This window comes from Nyctereutes procyonoides, unplaced genomic scaffold, assembly GCF_905146905.1.
Source record: "Nyctereutes procyonoides isolate TBG_1078 unplaced genomic scaffold, NYPRO_anot_genome, whole genome shotgun sequence".
NCBI classification, from domain to species: domain Eukaryota; kingdom Metazoa; phylum Chordata; class Mammalia; order Carnivora; family Canidae; genus Nyctereutes; species Nyctereutes procyonoides.
The window spans coordinates 788,828-808,403 of record NW_026575034.1 but is presented as its reverse complement, the minus strand read 5'-3'; the positions used below and the strand labels follow the sequence as shown (position 1 = coordinate 808,403).

Here is a 19,576-nt window from a genome sequence, read left to right as displayed (position 1 = left end):
GATGTGAGACAACCCCAAGATCGACAACACCAGAAGACCATGATACCTGGGGATGGAAACATAAAGTCTCTAGGAGTTAATATTACCAGAATCCAGGACATTGGGCCAACAAGAGGGGTCTTACAGAAAGTTCTGGAATCACTGTGTGCCTGGCAGAGATGTCAGAGGGAGCGGAGGAGTGAAGGAAGGAACATCTGGCTCCTTCCTTCTTCCAGTCCTCCAATTTCTCGTCAGGGGTTCTACTAGCTGAACCCAACATGAAGCCAGGTGGCAAAAATGTCTTAGAAATAACAACAGTTGACCCTCTGAGATTCAAACATATCAGGGCACAGGAGAGGGAGAGACAATGAGGGCCAACAGGCCAGTGACGGGCAGAGTGGATGAGAAATCAGAGATGAAATGAGAATCCAGAGACATGGATTGAACATCGCACCAAGAAGAAAACATACTCAGAAACTAGAAGTGGCACGGGTGATTCAAGTTTCCTTCTTTAAAAAAAAAAAAGAAAAGAAAGAAAGAAAGGAGATTTCACAACATATTTTATGATAGATTCTCAGAATATGCGAGTGCTGTTGAGTTAATTCCATAACAACATCCTCATCGTGGTCCAAGAATGGATGATGAGAGCAGAATGGAAGGGGCATAATTGCCAAGTAAGCAGCCCAGGAACCTCTACAAAGAGCTTCATGTAGGGATGCTTTTGCGTCTCTAAGTCACGGTAGTAGTAACAGGCACATCACAGCAGTGCCGAGCACGTGCTGTATAATGCACTGTGCGTCCCTTCAGATGCGCTATTCCCCAGTAGCCCTACAAGGCAGCATCATAATCCTACTAGACAGTCGCCAAACTGAAGGCACAGAAAGGTCACGTGCCACGGCGAAAATTATAATAAGGACAAGTCCCTACCTGGGAAATATCCATTTACTTCGCTTATTCTCTATGTTTCCTCTTCGCTTATTCTCTAAATTTTATCTCAAGAGGATCAAAAAACCGTCCTCGCCAAAACAACTACTAATGGGATTCATATTTACTGATTATCAGTCTCCGAGTAGGTATCTCCCTTCCTATTCCTGTGTGGTCTTGTGATTTTTCTCCACATGCACAGAAGTCATTCTTCTATGAAGGTCGGGAACCAACGTCGCCCACCGTCGCCTTTGCCCTGGCATCTGGCGCATTCCAGGAGCCAGCAATGCCCGCCTCGAGGCAGAGGGTTAAATGCCTCTAATGCGTGTAATTGCTCAACATAACCTTCATTCGTGGAGGCAGGGAGGAGTTTCTTCCTGACATGATCAAGTCATTAGCTTCTACCCGACCTTAACTCCTCAACTTAGCATCATCCCAAAGTTCAGGATACAAGAAGGAATTGCGCTTGACCTAAAATAAAATGCAGCTGGAGGTGAAAGAGGAACAAGAATTGTATCCTTTCTTCTGTGTTCCTTCTGCGGCTGAGGCTCAACTGCTGGAGGCAGATGGACCTTCCAGAAGCAGCAGGCAGATCGTTCTGAGGTTTGGGAACTAGTTCTGAACACGAACTCCTCTGATCGAGTATTACGGGAAGACAGCATCCCCCAGGCTGGGTGGGCACGCAGCTCAGTGACCCCTGACCCATCGCTGGGGGGGCTGGGCCCGTGGGAGGCAGAGGCTGGGAAGTCCCGAGCCGTCAGCTGGGAGAGAGCGAGATGAGCGCAGATGCTCTGTAAAGTGTCAGCGCGTCCCCTCAGTAAAAGAATAATTGAATAGAAAGGGTTTTCCTCAGAAGTAAACCATGTCTGTAGTAAAAAGTTCACACCAAAGAAAAATTGCACCTACCATGTTTGCTTCGGTTTGGGGCCCCCAACAACCATCACACCCTCAGGAACATGCAAATGACTCCCATCGGGGTAAAAGTGCTCTTAAGAACGTCTCACCAGCAACTATCAGAAGAATCCGTGTCCGCGCTAAGTGCGTAAAAGAATTTCTCTCTGTGCTTCCGGTGCTGTTAAGAGTATTTGTTCTCAGCTCGATTCCTTGGAAGGGTGTTTAGCCATCTAACACATTTTTGCCAATTCTTAACTTCTCTCCCACTTCTGTCTCTACTAAAATCTTGGGCCCTCATTCTTGCATCCTACTGGACAAACGTATCCAGCCCCCACCTTGGTTGTTATCAAAGAAGAAGAAATCATTTCGCCTTTGAAAACAAACGATTTAAATAGCTTTTCCTAAAACTGTGTAGAACCATGGGCTGGGGACTTCACCTACTCGACGGCATTCATCATTATCCCCCTTGTTATGCCAAAAGTGACTTGGGCAAATACCTGAAACCAATGTAACACTCGTGCCGACAATACTTCAATATTAAAAAAAAAAAAAAAAAAGAAAGAAAGCAATGCCTCCTTCCCCCTGTTACCTCCCCTTACCCTGCATTACTTTCTCCACATCACTTGCCACCAGCAGAAATCGTCTGTAGATCGCTCTCTCCGGGATTAGCGTGATACTCCCTGCTGCACAGGTTCACCACGAGGGCAGGACGCCTGTACACCCTGGTCACATCAGAGCAGCCAGTACTCAAAACGTGTCGGCATAAAACAGAAACGCCATAGGCTAAATGCATATAAAATTAAAGCAGCGTATCTTTTGCAGATCTTGATATTTACTTAGCAAAAGAATTTGACTCAACACACTGTAGTAGCCATGATTCTGGATAATCCCTTACTCTCCTTTTGTCAAACCTTTGAGGGAGGCCAAATTTTCTAGTTTCCTTTTACACACAGTAAAGAGACCTATCACCACAACCAAGACCCTTCCAGTGTAGAGCTTCCTTCTTGTCTGAATTCAATTATCCAGAGTACCTGAGAAAAATCCCAAATCCCTCTGTAATTACTCCCCACCTACCTTATCCATATTCATACGTTAAAACCGTGTCCCCTGAAACAAGACTAGGTGGTGTACAACTGTCCACAACCAGTATACCCACTAAATTCATTTGTAGGTCTAATTAGCATTAAATTGTCTTGAAAAATGTAAAAAGTAAGATATTTATCCAAAAGAAGCTCCAAGTCTTTTGCATTTTTTTCCCCATATAGGTGGCGACTAGAACCTGAAAGTGTTCATTTCTTGGGAATAACTAATAAAATAAAGAAACGACGCCTCGGAACTACAGTCTACATAAGAAATTCAAAAGCAAAAAAAGGCAAAAAAAAAAAATCAAAAGCAGATTTCCAAAGGAAAAAAAAAAAAGCAGATTTCTCCAACACTTCCAGATTTCTTACAACCCTTCCCCATTTTGAATTAAATCCTGAATGTCGGTGGTGCCGCTAGTAAGCTGATTTACTTCCCTTCCACCCATAGTACAGTGAACACATTTGTTGTAGGGAAAATAGTGTCGGTTCCTCACATTTAGCCCAATTCAGTCCCCCCAAAAAGAGGCCAAGTGAGGGGCTCACTGAACAAGTATCAAAATCCTTGAAAAGTACGAACCTTGATTATAGCTGTGATGCACACAGTCTGCGAACGGTAACTAAGGACGAACGTATTGTTGTGTTCCGCGCCTGTCATTACAGAACGCCCACTAGGAGCTCTTTCGGGTTCTCCTGCGTGGAGTCGGGCTCCTACAGGACGGGCTTCGTAGCAAAAGTAAGATTGGGGTCTCCATCAGCCAGGACAAGACAATATTGGCCACAGAAGGAAGAACCCTGGGGTGTAGCTACCACCGCTGGGCGCTTCACGAGAAGCCTGGCCTGCACCCTTTGGTTTGGTGCAAACCACACACGATAGACACCGTTACCCCCGTTTTCAGCTGAGCCAGTGGAGCCTCAGGGACGTCACGGAAGACAGAGAGGGTTTGGGAGGCGACTCTGGCTCTGACACCCATGGGGTTTGCCTTCCCCACGTCGACCGCCCTCCACACCAAGGCCAACCTGTACTTCTAGAATCCTCTCCAGTCTGCCTCCAGGACGCCAGGGCAGTGGTCTTCGCTCAGGCCTCTGCGCCAGGGCACACAGCCTCAGCCACGCAGGCAGGGGCCACTCGCTTCTCCCAGTTCTGGAGGCTGAGAAGTCCAAGGTCAAGGTGCCAGCAGAGCCACCCTTGGTGAGGGTGCGCCCCACGCCTCCCAGCCCACGCACCGCGGCGCCTTGAGCAAGTCCTCCCCTGGAAAAGACTTCTGCGTTAGCCAGGAAACTTCCACCTACTGGGTTTTTCGACATATCTTGATCGTTCCCAATACGCCATATTATTCTCTTAGTCTTGTTCAGATCTCTTAATGTTTTCTAATGCTCTGGCCTTTCCTTGTCTTTCCAAAATGCTTCAAAAACAAGGCATATCCCTCCCTCTCCTTATTTTGTCATCTTGCTTTCTTCTTCTTCCCAGCTAACGTTGCTTTGGTTTGCTCTTTCTTATCTGAAGATTGTTTTTCTGAATCCATATGCCAACCCAATTCCTTCACCCAAGGAACAACTTGTACCTTTTTTTTCTTTTTTTCCCCCCAAATATAACTTTTTTTAGGGCCTTTGATTCGTTCCCTTTGCTTCTGCCCTGACTGAAGCTAGTTTCACTCTTTGGAAGCGATGGTCTTTGATCTCCACTGGATCAGCTCCCCCAAACCACCTAATGAGATGTTGGGTTTTGGATGGATATAGAAATAATAAAGAGCCAAAGATTTAAAGGAAAAGTGAGAGAACAGAAGAAGGTGGCCGTGTCCCTAGTACAGTCATCAATTAACATTTATTCAATATTCACTGGGTCGTGAGATGAAACTAGATAAGATAAAATTTTGATGATCAGCTCACTGAATAATTAGGAATCTGTTAAATTGTACCTTTAGAATCACAGACAGTGAGAAGTAGAGAAACCTTAGAGATCATCTATCCCAACGTGACATTTAAATGTCAGGCTACATGACTGGCCCAGGACCATACAGATAGTCAAAGCTGCAACTGCAGTTAGGCTCAAATGTCTGTAAAATAGCACCATGGTCTGGGAGAAATTTCAAGAGAAATTTCTCGGGCACCGTCAGGCTTAAGTCCACCCCCCGCCCCAAGTTCTCTGTGTGTATTTTGGGGGACCAGCAACACTGTGATGAGGCCACGGCAGTGGACATTCCCCACATGGACACTGAAGCGCTGAAGAAACTCAACAAGAATAAAAAACTAGTCAAGAAGCTGGCCAAGAAGTATGATGCCTTTTTGGCTTCAGAATCTCTGATCAAGCAGATTCCACGAATCCTGGGTCCAGGCCTGAATAAAGCTGGCAAGTTCCCTTCCTTGCTGACCCACAATGAGAACATGGTGGCCAAAGTGGATGAAGTGAAGTCCACCATTAAATTCCTGATGAAGAAGGAGCTATGTCTGGCAGTGGCTGTTGGCCACGTGAAGATGACGGACGATGAGCTTGGGTACAGCATCCACTTAGCGTCAATTTCCTGGCGTCCTTGCTCAAGAAGAACTGGCAGAACGTCCGGGCTTTGTACATCAAGAGCACCATGGGCAAACCCCAGCGCCTTTACTAAGACCGTTTAATAAATCCTAGTGCTACCGTTAAAAAAAAAAATTACCAAAAAATAAAAAATAAAAAAAATAATAATAATCAGAATAAGTTCATAGGTTATGAAGACAAGCTAGAAGTAGGAAGGCCAGGGAAGGAACATTACCATCCCCATTTTATTTTTTATTAAAAAATGGATCCAAACCCCTGCTTCACTTACTACATGTATAATTTGTGACATTGGGCAGATTACTTAGTCCGTGTCTCAATATCCTTGATAGAAAATAGATCTGATAATAACGATGTCAAAAGCCTTATCAAGTAACAAAGAGGATAACGCATTTATTATTTAGGGACTGCGTTTGTTTGCATGTATGGAAATCTCAATTACAAAAGTATAACCAAAGAGAAGACATTTAATCCATAAACTCAAAATCTAGAGGTGGGCCCGGGCCTTCCGAGGTTGGCCCAGGGGCTCCACGAGGCCTCGGGATCCTTCCCCCTTCCTGTCCCGTCACCCTTCCAGGGGCTCCAGCCGCAGGTTGCAGGACGAAGCCAGAGGCCCGCGTCTACACCGCAGGCAGGGGACAGAAAGAGGAATCACCGGGAAATGCAGAAACGGGGAGGAGGCTTCCGAATCTGAAGCTATTGCCAGAACCTTGTCATGTGGCTGTTTCTAGTTTCAAGAGAGGCTAAAAAAAATCGATCTTGTATGCTGGGCACATAATTTAGGATTCTGTTAAGGAGGAATAGACAAAGGAAAGACACCTGCCTTGTCTGCTCCAGTAATCAAAGTCGTTGTGACGTCCAGCATACATTAAGCATTTAAGAAATACGAGGCATTAGTGTCGTTCTTGTCATGAATAAAGACCTTGAGCTCCAGGAAAAGACGGACGTGCCTACCAGATGCCAGCGCTGGGCCGAGGAGCTCTACGCAGGTTATTGGATAAATAACATTACTCAATTATTCATTATTCATTATTGAATAAATAATCGCCCCAACCCGGGAGGCCAGTTGGTCTGGGGCGCCCCTGAGGGTTGACTTAAGGAATGTTAAGCCTGAGGAAAGGAGGGAGAGTCTCGCCCAAGGCCCCATAGCTAGGGAAGGACTGAACGGGGATGTGGACTCAAGTCCGCCCGACTCGGGCCCTCTCCGGGGCCCACTCTGCTGTCCCAGGACGCAGGCTTTGGGAAGCTGTCCGGAACGCTGACCCACGGGGGCCGGGACGCCTGCCCCAGCTGGATGGCTCCCCTGAAGCCCCCCGCTCCAGGCCGTCAAACGTGAGTATGAGCTGTGGGCAAGGTACTTAGAAGCGACGTGAGAGACAAGGCACGGGCAGCAGATCCCAAGATCCGTCCTACCAGACCTCTGACTCATCCGGAGCGTGCTCCACAGCACACGCAGGCCCCGCACGCTCAGGACCTCAGAGCTGGACAATGCACTCCCACACCTCGTTCCCCACATGACGTGCAGGGCTCTTACTGCCAATAGATCAATAGACCAAATTTGCCGCACAGACGGGTTACACGGTGCACTTGTTGCTACGTCTACCCCCAACTCTGAGTGCTTCTGACTTTCTGAAAGACCTTCACAAGGCGGGATTCCTCACTGCCTTCCCCGACGGGATGAGTGCTTGGCCGTACATCCTCAATCTCCCTGAAACTCCCTCGGAAGGTTTCACATTAAACAGGTGGGAACTGTGCTCCAGTACTATAGGGTGATTTATTCCTGACTATGCCATAAAAAAAGATTCTAATCCAAATTAAATCAGTGCCCTCACCGCCACCATTTGCAAAGTACCTGAATAATATGAGGGTTGACACGTGATCTTAGGGGCCTAATAATATGGAGAAGTGTGGGAATATTCCCCAGTAGTCTATAAATGTGGATGAACATAAAAATTAGTGGTTTGGAAAGATTAGGGGAAAAAAACGGATGGAACGAACAAGCCAGATTGCAGATCAAATGTGATGATCTTGCTCCGAAGGCTCTTGCTTTGGAGCTGGTGGAAAACTGAAGTGGATGGTCGTCTTCGGAGACCCTGCACTAACACGGGCACCAGTAACTCCTACAGCCCCTATGTTCGGGGTGTTTAGGTCACTGTGTTTGAACAACAGAAGCCTCTTCAAATTAACTGGAGTGACAGGAAGGATTTATCATATCTATTATTTATTCAAAAACTACTTACCCAGTGTATTCTAGCATTGGGGGGAAACGTGGTGAACTAAACAGACACGGTCATCTGTTGTCATGTGGTATATTCCAGCAGGAATTTGGTAGTGAACAGATTAAATAAAAAGTCAAACACGTAAAGCTCATGAGCACCCACTCATGCTATGAAGAAAATAGAGAATGACCTGGGTAAAGAGTATGACAACATGAACTTAAAAAAAAAAAAAAACACAACGACAACATTAGGAACTCTTATAGGAAGGCTTCTACTAGGAGATGACATTCGAGCGAAGACCAAAGTGACAAGAGAAGTCAGCCAAGTTAGGACCTGGAAAGAGTGTCCATGAACTCAAGAGCGGACGTGTAGGGCCCAGACCCAGGAACTGGAAAGTCAGGAGGGACCGCAAAGCCATTCTCTCAGGGGCCAAACCATCCCTGTCTCTGCTTCTCTCTCTGCCCATCCTCAATTCCTCTCCAGGAACCAGCTTTATCAGCACTGCTTGACAAAGTCTATCCGGATTGCTGATCTCAGTCACCACTTCACAAATTTAAATTTCAAGAAGGATCAGTTTGGTCTACTTTGGACCAGCTAATTGCCCTTAATTCAATCTATCTCTTGGACAGACTCCCAGCCTCTGCTCTTCATGAAGCAGGGTGAGAGGAGGATAGACTGGTTTGCTAAAAGGGAGTATGGAGTTTTGTAGAGTGGATTTGCTGAGAACATTCTAGCCTTTAAACCTGCAAAGGTTGATCTAATTATTCACTCATTCACCTAAATTAATATGTGATTTAAAGAGTCAACTATCTATCTGTCACTCTGTATCTAGGTACAAGGAACGAGCTGGGGAGGGGAGCAGCATGGAACTGGGGTACGAATATGGAAGCAAAGGTTCTATTAGGGAAAATAAGTCATATATAAAAATATATATTATTTAAGATTTTATTCATTTATTCACAAGAGACACACACAGAGAGAGAGAGAGGGAGAGGCAGAGACACAGGCAGAGGGAGACGCAGGCTCCATGCAGGGAGCCCGACGTGGGACTCGATCCAAGGTCTCCAGGATCACGCCCTGGGCTGACGATGGCGCTAAACCCCTGAGCCACCCGGGCTGCCCAAAATATCTCTGGCGTAGACATAAAAGTACCAAAAAAGACATACAAATAGAGCACAAGGCATTTTAGCATAGACAGAAGGAATATATACCTCTGTCCTTACCTTATAGACTTAGTCCCGTTTCTCAGAGGGGTGACAGAACTAAAGTTCCGAGCCATTGGCAGGATTTTGAATCCATCACTGCCTTCTCCTGACATCCTACAAAGTTAATTTCCATCAGAAAAGTAAGCATGGCAGGTGAGCTTAAAGGGTTCTGCCAGGGAAAGTGTTGGGAGGCCAGAGGCTAAGTGCTGAATCAACGACGAATGACGAATGTACGTGAATACTCTACGGCTCGTGATGAAACCAGGCTTTCCTAAGAGTCAACAGACCAGGCTTTTCAGAAAGACGATTACCTTTGCAAGGTACTACCGTGCCAGGAAACATGGAGCTGAGACGTTTTTGATAAATTATCCTAGTACAGCACTTCAACCACATTCACATCCATGATCAAATTTTAGTCTAAAAATTAGCAATTGCATTGGGAGTTTTAGAATTAAAGCTTTGCTGCTCTTGAACAGAGGCATACATTTTCTTGGCCTCGTTTCTAGGAGAAAAAAAGGAAATATCTGAGCTGATGTTTAAGAGCCCAAGATGTGAGGAACTGTCGGTCACTCTACCTGGGCCTAATAAGATGCGACGTATAATTTTTTCTAGTATTTTAAAGTTCTACAGAGGCCTCCGAAGTTGAAGACAATGAAACAGGCAGCAGGCCACACAATCGGGTTATGTAAAAGATGGCGATATTGGATATCCAATCCTTCGTTCGCCAAACGCCTTGAGGTTGAAAGTTGGAGGTGCGGATAAAGCAGCTTATTTGGAACAGTTTTTCTACCGTGCTGGGTGTAAACACTCTCAACCACCAGCCATTAGCCCAGTGCAGGAAGGAGAGCAGCTCTTTCTCATCTAAAGCTAAATGGGGAGATTTTTTTTAAAAAGAACCAGTCAAGGGAGCCCGGCTGGCTCAGCTGGAAGAGCACGTGGCTCTTGATTGTGGGATTGTGCGTGTGAGCCCCACACTGGGTGTAGAGATTACTAAAAAAATAAATAAAAATTTTCAAAAAAAAAAAAAAAAAAAGAACCAGTCAAGAGCTTGATTGTTGTGACTCCAATGGCCTGGAGCGGGGGAGTAAGAAGATAGAGGCTGAGGACAGAGCTGTAAGTGGATGCACAGAGAAGATCTGCCTTTCCCAGCTGGAGAAGTTGTCCCCTGCAAGGAGAGATCTTGAAGACCCCGAAAAGGGCTCGATACTCTTACTGATCAACCCTTAGATCTGGCACAACTAAACACAGACCTCAACCAAAACAGACTACGCCTTCTAAAACTTGCCCCAACCTGTCTCCGCTTGACTCTGGGGGAGCCCCCCAGTAGCGGCAAATGAATGGGGGAAAGGAGAGAAAGGAAAAAGTCAGAATCAATCAACTCCTCCACTTGCTTTTAGTGACCAAGCCCAAACTGGCGGAAGTAAGAAACTTAGATAAGAGTCTTTGATGAACTAGGCTGGAAAGTTTAATCTCTGAGAATGATTAAAAGAGTCGCAAGCAATGCCTGAGGCTTCATTGAAGGAAGTACTATGCTGTGTGTGTTTTTAAATTTTTTTTAATTTTTATTTATTTATGATAGTCACACAGAGAGAGAGAGAGAGAGAGAGAGAGAGAGAGAGAGGCAGAGACACAGGCAGAGGGAGAAGCAGGCTCCATGCACCGGGGGCCCGACGTGGGACTCGATCCCGGGTCTCCAGGATCGCGCCCTGGGCCAAAGGCAGGTGCCAAACTGCTGCACCACCCAGGGATCCCTGTTTTTTAAATATATATATATATATATATATATATATATATATATTTACATATATATACATTTTTTTGGTTGAAGTTTGATTGTTTCCACAAATTCTTCGATACTCCCTCCTTCAGGTGGGAAAGCATAATACCTGTTTTGAGTGTGAGCCGTACTTAGCGACTCCTTTCTCAAGGACAGCCTGTGGTGGAAGCAACGTTACGTGACTGGGTCCTCAAAGGCAGGGCAGCCTCTTGCTTCTGTCCTCTCCTGGATCCTCTGCTCTAGAGGAAGTCCGCTGCCGTGCCAGGAGGAGACTCACGCAGCCCTCGTCTGGCCCATCCCTGTTTGCAATTCTCATAGGCAAACTCCAGCTTCTAGAACTAAGTCAGGCCTGGCTGCATCCATGCACAGCATCTCTCCTTGGGCATCCGAGAGGCCTCCAGATGCCCCCGTTAATTTCTAAACCAAGATTTATCTTTGCTATAGTAGCACTTTTACAGCTTCATGAACGAGCACCGTCGACACTTTGGGCCAGATAATTCTTTGTTGTGGGGGCCTATCCTGTGCACTGAGGGACGGTTCGCAGCATCTCTGGCTTCTACCCCGGGACGTCCATGGCAACCTCATTTCCTGCTGCGACAACCAAAAATGTCCACGGACACTGCCAAATACCTGCCAGCAGTAAAATTGCTTCCCCTTGGAAAGGCATTTTCCTGCGCTAGAAAACCCAGCCCGAAGTGCAATCCAGAAGGAGCTTACTGGTCCACATGATGAAAAAGTTTAGGCGGAGAACTTGCCTCAAAACCAACTGAATCCAGGGGCTCAGATGAAATCGCTCAGACTTTGTTCTTCTCCCGTTTCCTGAATCCTCTGGTATTAAGTCACTTTCACGCAGGCCCTCCCTGTGAAGTCATTATCATAGACTTTGAATTTCATCTGTCACTTTCAAGACCGACTTTTATAAACTTTTCTATTCTTCAGTAGTTGGGTTTTAAATCTCACCCCCACTGGCCTCAGTTGAGTCTCAGACTCATCCCTGATCACTCAGTGACTATAGTAGTTACGTGATATGCGGGGATCTGGGCCATGAGCCCGCCCTTGGGTACGGGGTCAGTTCTACCCAAACTGATGTACTGGAGTTAAGGATGGGGTGTTTCCTCTACAGCCAAGTTGGATCTAGTACAACCAAAGTGCTGGGGAGAGGGGTGGACACTGGGTGCAAAACGAAGGTTGACGCTACAGGTGACCTTTCCCCAGGATGCATCTGGCTTGCATCCTTTTTGTGGTGAAAAATAGGCAAGGCTGGCCTCCCAGGCTCACACCTGGCCCCAGGCCCCCTCATTAAGAAATATTAGTCACCAGGCCTCGGAGAATCAATAAGAATGAGGAAATGACACAGCATCTAATCCATCCCCTTGGATGCTTTTCAAAAATATCACCTCGCTGATGCAGAGGAGGATTTCTTTGCCTACTATAAATTAGAAAAAAAAAGAAAAAAATCGAAGCTGCCTGACAATTACCCTCACTGGCATCACTCACACTGCAATCACGCCCACACGGCTGTGCCAGCACTCCGGCAACCACGGGCGCGCACGCTCACAGCACCCTCACACACCCTCTCACACACCCACCACCGCGGACTCGGCCCACCAGGCTGACAATCACCCAGGCGACTCAGCACAGCCAGGCCTCCTTCCCCCACGCCCGTCAGCTCCTCGTTACCAGCTCCCCGGCGCCGGAGGGGCTGCAGGGCGGGGAGAGGTGCCCCCCGACATGCAGCACGGCCAGCTGCACGCGAAATATGGTCTCGGTGGGTGGAGAGGTCCTTGTAGACACCTCGAGGGCCCCTCCCCAGCCCTTCCTGAGGCAGGAGATGCCAGAGGCCCCGGCCAGCCGTCGGGAACCGGCCTGTGACCCCGGGGCCCAGGGCCGTGCCTGCTTGGGCCGGAGCTAAAAGACACACCGGGTGTAGGCATCACCGAGAGAGATGAGCAGCGAACGAGGAGGAGGAGAACGAAGGCAGTGCCAGGAATTCCAAAGAGCAGTCCTCCCCCAGGGAGCTGGGTGCCAGGCTCTGTGGGATGGGCAGGAGACCGAAATAGCATCCTCCTGGATCCCTGCAGGCCGGCGGTGGGTGGGCAGCTGGAAGCCTCGGTGACCCACTTAGGGGAAGCTCTCCGAGGGCTGGGGCTGGCCTCGTGTGCGCGGAGCATAAGAGCCACAGCGATAGCATGTCCTCAACTGTAAAGTGATGATGACGATACTTAATTCCTCCCTCGGGGAAGCGTTGTGAGGATTAAATGAAATGAAAGACGCGGAGCCCATTGAGTAGGGCCTGCCTTCTAGTAAGAGCTCAGTAAATATTAGCTAATCATAACCGTGGCGGGCAGGACGGCGTCGACAGAGAGGCGCAGACCTCAGTCCAAAACCTGGTCCTACCACGACCTCGCCCAACTCCACCTTGAGTGTCCTCATCCAAGTTCCTCGGCTGCGAAGTACTTGCTTCAGGTAGGCTTGGGTCTCTTTTCCTTTTTTATGAGAATACATATGTCCAATCTCCTTAGCTCTGTGCCTAAGGAATGAGATGTCGGGCTTAGCCAGTGATTGCGTCATCATCGTCATCATCGTCATCATCGTCATCATCATCGTCGTCGTCGTCACCATCACGGCCTTCCGCCTCTGTGCTTCTGTCTTAACAAGACGCCGCAACGCTCCGGACCTCACTTGATCCCATGGGATCCCGCACAGCATGTCAACAGGCAGCACAGCCGTTACCCTCATTTTCCAGAGGAGGAACCAGGGCCCCACACGGGAAATGGCTTGTCTCTGACCAAACAGGTGGAGGCGCTTGGGATACGCACGGCCTTTGGGTTCTCGTGATGCCCAGTCACTCTACCTCAGCATCCCACCCCCCCAAGTGGAGCGAGACCCCGGTGATCCGTGATGGTACCTGGAGCTGTTGTCTGCTGAGCCTCCCAGGCTACGGGGCCTGATCGAGACCCTTCTCAGGCTCCAGAAGGATGCCCCCAGCTCCTGGGGGATCTTGTCAGCTGACCCGTACCGGTGTCCCACCATCTGTGTCAGGCTGCCCCGTCTCTCCAAATAGCACTTCTCCGCACGGTGCACGCCTCCTGGCAAGGCCCGGTCTCCATCTAATCCACAGAAGCGCCGTCTCGTGTACTATTTAGAAGGCTCAGTTTCTGCCTAACCTTCCAGAGCTTTCCTCTTGCCTCCTCCACTTTCCTCCCAGTCTTAAAAAAGACTCCCTTAACCCCGTAGCCAGCTCAGTGAGTCATGGGGGAGGAGGCCAGCTTTCTCCTTCGCTCCCTCAAAACAGGGCCTGTCTTTACCTTGATCTTGCCATTCCACGTACCAGGGCCCTCGCCCACCGGGGGGGTCCTGGGAAGGTCCCAGTAGGAGGGAGGGCGCCTGCGTCCACGCATCGGGCCGGGACCAGGCCAGCCCTCCGGGGTCTAATCTCTCGCCCTCCCTCCCAGGGTAACATCTCCCTTCGGGTGTGGTCTAGATGATTCCACCACTGGGTTCTTCATCTCTCTTGATAAGAGCTCTGTGCGTTAAATGGTCCCTTTTGATATTAACGTGGGCGTCAAAATGTGGGTTTGTTTGAGGAGGGCCCTAACACAGGAGCAATTTCTACAGCAAAATGTCAAAAAAAAAAAAAAAAGGAAATGAAATGGTTGGGAATCAACCCGTTACATACTTCTACCGAAGGATCCACCCTTAAAGTGTCAGATCTGACAAGATAAGGAAGATGCAGGGAGGGGTTTCAGAGGCGCAGAGGATACTGAGGTTCGATGGTGCTCACGGGACGCAGATACAAGATGAATCCTACTTCTCAGAGGCTTTTATAAGAGCAGTGAGAGGGATCCCTGGGTGGCGCAGCGGTTTGGCGCCTGCCTTTGGCCCAGGGCGCGATCCTGGAGACCCGGGATCGAATCCCACGTCGGGCTCCCGGTGCATGGAGCCTGCTTCTCCCTCTGCCTATGTCTCTGCCTCTCTCTCTCTCTCTGTGACTATCATTAAAAAAAAAAAAAATTAAATACTTAAAAAAAAAAAAAAAGAGCAGTGAGAGGTGGATGCATGTCCCTGCATCAGAACCGAGCAGTGAAAGGTGCTTATGGGGTTATTGGCCGTGTTTCGCCACCGGGGCAGGGGTGCTCGTGTGGATGGCGCCCGGCCGTCTCCTGCCCAGTGACGGGCTCCGACCAGGGCTTGTAAGTAAGAACGAATCCCAGTGGTCAGAAAAGTCGCATTTTTAAGACAGTTTTTGAGCCAACTTTCACAGTTTCTTTCTTCTGCTGACCTCCTGCCTTGGCCCGGAAATCTCCGCAGCCTCCCAATGCACCGACTTGTATTTCCAGTTTGTTTTCCCCATTTGGGGTGGATTGTGATCAGCGAGGGAGGGAAAGCTGCTCCCAGCCGCTGTGGCTCGGAGAAGTGAACACATGCGTGTGGCACGTGGACAGGTGCTTGGGGTCCAGGCTCCCCCAGACACGAGCCGTTGTGACCGGGAGCGAACCACCTTCATTTGTGTCTCACCCAGAAGCGAAGGGCCCCGAGGGCGATGGGGGAAGGCTCTGGGCTTCAGGAAGGGGCGCCAGGGCCAACTGAACGGTGACAATTGGTTCCACTGATCACCTTCATCAGGGGACGGGGGCTCGGGCTCCACCACCACGTAGTCATTCGGGTACTAAACGTTCCCTGGGCATCTGCTCCGTCCCAGGCCTTGCTTGAGGCGTCAGATGCACCCAGGAGCAAGAGGGAAAAGGCCGTTCCATCCTGGGGTTTGCGTTCTGGTGGGAGACCCAGAGTGAGCAGGTAAATTTTTAAAATGCGATTTTCGCCACGAATAAATGGTGTGGGCACAAGAGTGAGCTCTGTCTCCAGCAGTGGGGTGGGGGTGGGGGTGGGGGATGGACATGCCCGATGGTGCTGCTTCAGGGAGAGGTAGAGAGGTCAGATAATGAAAATAATCCATAAGTGCAAGTTTGGATTCCTCCAGCCAAGGAGAAAGCCCAAGGGTTCCCGAGCAGACACCCACGGGGGGCTCGGCCCTGCGGGAAGTCAGGGTCCTCAGGGCGAAGGAAGTGACCCCATGGCCAGTGCCAACCGGCTCTGCCCAGAAGCACGGTGACCCCTGATTTATATCCTCGGGATTTCACATGTTAAGTCGGACCAGATAGGATCTCTCCGACCTCTGTGAGACGTGCCTCTACACGTCCTAAAGATACGTGAAAGATGGAAAGAACTAAAAGGGCAGGAAAGAGGGTAAGTAGACGACAAAACGCTACCAAAGATGAGGGTGATGCTTTTTAAAGGGCCACGGGGCTCTCTGCTGCTAGCTGCCCTGGTCCTGAGCTCAGTTATTCGGACCAGGGCTCTGCTGCAAACAGAAAAGAAAAAAGTCATGTTGAAATCTTCTTGAACGTATTTTTAAGAACTAAAAAGCTATAAAGGGCACACAGGGCCCCATGTCCGCGGGCACCCGGCTGTTCGCTCGGGCGCCGCGCTGTTGGCACAGGGGCCTGGAGGGCCGGAGCCCCAACACACCGGCGCCAGGGGCCGGGCCTGCCAACCCAGCTGAACTCAACTCAATAGGAGACATAACTAGTGAATATTGACTTTTACGCCTTTTTACCTCTCTGGGTGATAATTTGCCGCCCGCTAACCTACAGCGTTGGTCGGTAGGGAAAGCCCAGGGGCCCGCTGAGCTCTGAGCTCAACCGCTGCTTGGTTCTTGGATCATCACTGTTACTTGAAGGAACGACTGACAGACAAACTATGGTTTTTCGGACTTGAGTGTTGACCAAGATTTTTCCTGAAAATCAATGAAAGAGCCTGTCATTACAAGGCAAACAACTGACCGTATTTGCTGCCAATGCTAAAGTCTGAGCTTTAAAGAAAAACTAAAGTTTGGGAAAACTTGTATCTGCTAGCGTGAGCTTGATAGTTCTCCAAAACATAGACTTTTCGGGTCGTGTCAGTGTGATATGAACAAATTAATTTTTTTATTATTATTTTTTTATTTCTTAAATATTTTATTTATTCATGAGAGACACGGAGAGAGAGAGGCAGGGACACAGGCAGAGGGAGAAGCAGGCTCCATGTGGGACTCGATCCCGCATCTCCTGGATCACATTCTGGGCCGAAGGCAGGCGCTAAACCGCTGAGCCACCCAGGCGTCCCAAATTATTTTTTTAAATAGTACTTTTATTCATTTATTTTTTTTTTTTTAGGAAAGTTTCGGGTTTAGAGAGAACGTGGGCAGAGAGACCAGTTCCCATATACCAACTACCTCTCCCCCACAGTTCCCCGTATTATTAACATCTTGGATATTAGTGTCGGACATTCATCAGATCGATGATGACGTTGATAGATGATTGCTGCGAGCTAACTTGCACGGGGTGTACGCGTCGGGGTTCATTCTTTGCATTGTGCAGCTCCAGGGCTGGACAAAGGCATGACGTCGCATATGCACATTATAGTTTCATACACGCCGTCACTGCCTTACAAGTCCAACGAGCTTCACCTATCCATCCCCCCTCAAAATTCATGCTCTTTCTATTTCTGTCGCTTTGTCTTCTCCAGAATACCCCAGAGCCAGAGTCACATAGTGTATTGGCCCCGCATACTGACTTCTTTCACTTAGAAATGTGCCTTTAAATTCTCCCCATTATCTTTTCCTAGCTTCACAGCCCATTTCTTTTTATCACTGAACAATATCCCATCGTCTGGTTGGACCAACATGGGTGTGTCCGTTCACCTGCTGCAGGATGTATTGGTTGCTTCCAATCTTTGGCAATTATGAGTAAAGCTGCTACAGACATTTGTGTGTAGGTTTTCGTGTAGATTTAAGCTTTCAACTCATTTGGTTGAGTACCTAAGGGTTCAATCACTAGATCATAAGGTAAAATTGTCTTGTTTTGTAGAAAGCTGTAAAACTGTCTTCCAAGTACCACTTTCATTTCCTCTGACAGCAGATAAGAGTCTCTGTTGCTCCACATCCTTGTCGGCATTTGGTGTTGTCAGGTGTTTGGATTTTATTCATTTTAGTAGTTATGTAGTGGTATTTCATTGTTTTAATTTGAAATTCCCTAATAACAGAGCATTGAGCATATTTTCATATACTTATTTGCCATCTGTGAATTTTCTTTAGTAAAACATCTTTTGGATCTTGGTTCTATTGTTTAATTGGGATAGTTTTTGTATTTAATTGCTGAGTTTTGAGGGTTCTTTATATATTTTTGATCTAAGTCCTTCATCAAATATATGTTTTGCGAATATTTTCTCCCAGCCTATGGCTTGTCTTTTCTTTCTCTTAAGAGTATCTTTGGCCAAGCAAAAGTCTTATTTAAAATCCAACTTATTGAGCAGCCCAGGTGGCTCAGCGGTTTAGCGCCTGCCTTCAGCCCAGGGCGTGATCCTGGAGTCCCGGGATCGAGTCCCACATTGGGCTCCCTGCAGGGAGCCTGCTTCTCCCTCTCCCTCTCCCTGTGTCTCTACCTCTTTCTCCCTGTGTGTCTCTCACCAATGGATAAATAAAATCTTTTAAAAAAATAAATTAAAAAAAATAAAATCCAACTTATCAATTTTCTTTCAGGGATTGTGCTTTCAATGTTGTATCTAAAACCCTATTGCCAAAAAGGAAGTGACCTCTTTTCTCCTCTAGAAATTTTATAGTTCTGCATTTTACATTTAGTTCTATGGTTTATTTTGAATTAATTCTTGTGAAAAGTGTAAGGTGTGCATCTCACTTCATTTTTATTTTGCATGTGGATGTCCAGTTGTTTCCAGCACCATTAGTTGAAAAGACTATCCTTCTGCATTGAATTGCCTTTGCTCCTTTGTCAGAAATTGGTTGACTATACATGTATGAGCCTATTTCTGGGTCCTCTATTCTGTTTCATTAGTCTGTTTATTCTTTTACCATAACCACCTATCTTGGTTACTATGGCTTTATAAATATTTTGAAGTCAGATCAAATCAGTCTTCCAAGTGTATTCTTCTTGTTTTGTGTTATGTTGGCGATTTGAGACTGCATTTCAGTCTATATTATAAATTATTCCTTTAGAATCAGTTCGTCAATATCCATGAAGTAACATCCTGGAATTTTAACTGGGATTACATTGGATTTATAACTTGAGTTGAAGAGAATTAAGATCTTGATAATGTTCCTATCCATGAACATGGAGTATCTCCATGTTATTTGGACCTTTGATTTCTTTCATCAGATTTTGTTTTCTTCATATAGATCCTATACATATTGTATTAGTTTTATGCTGAAGTATTTCTCTCTTTTTGGTGCTAATGAAAATGGTATTGTGCTTTTAATTTCGAATTTGAATTGCTCATTTTTGGTGTATAAGAAACCATTTTAACTTTTCTGCATTAGCCCTGTATCCTACAACCTCAGTATCATTGGTTATTAATTCCAGGAGTTTTTGTTTTTGTTCTTTGTCATGAGTTGGCATTTTCTACATAGATGATTAAGAACAAAAACAGTTTTAGTTCTTCTTTCTCAGTCTGTATATATTTTCTTTTCTTGTCTCATTGCATTAAATTGGACAAGTCCCCAGTGATTTACATAGCAGGTTCTAGGGATGATGAAGAATGGGCCATAGTAGATCTTATTTCCCAACCAGGAGAGATATAAAAGCTTCACTGTAATAATTTAATTTTTGTGATATATATTTATCTACTTTTGATACAGCTAGCTAAAAAAGTTTACAGTATATATGCAGCTGCAATGGAAATCAATCTTAGGGAGAGGAAATCTTCTGTATGACCTTTACAGTTACTTAGTTACTCGCCTGATAACCCCAGGGTCTCTATGACCATACTCCTCAGTGACAAAATTACTGCCATCTTGACATTTAACTTGACGCATTGTATTAAACACAGAGAGATGTTTTATACCAGGAACTAATAAATATGTTTGGCAGCAGTTTTATTTGTATTGAAAGAAACAGCAACTGAAAAGTATCAGC

General features: G+C 47.0%; 1 pseudogene; it reads left to right on the top strand.

Annotated features, from left to right (window-relative positions):
- The first annotated feature begins 2,216 nt into the window (after positions 1–2,216).
- LOC129504746 (60S ribosomal protein L10a-like) lies at positions 2,217–5,485 on the top strand (annotated as a pseudogene).
- The last annotated feature ends 14,091 nt before the right edge of the window (positions 5,486–19,576 follow it).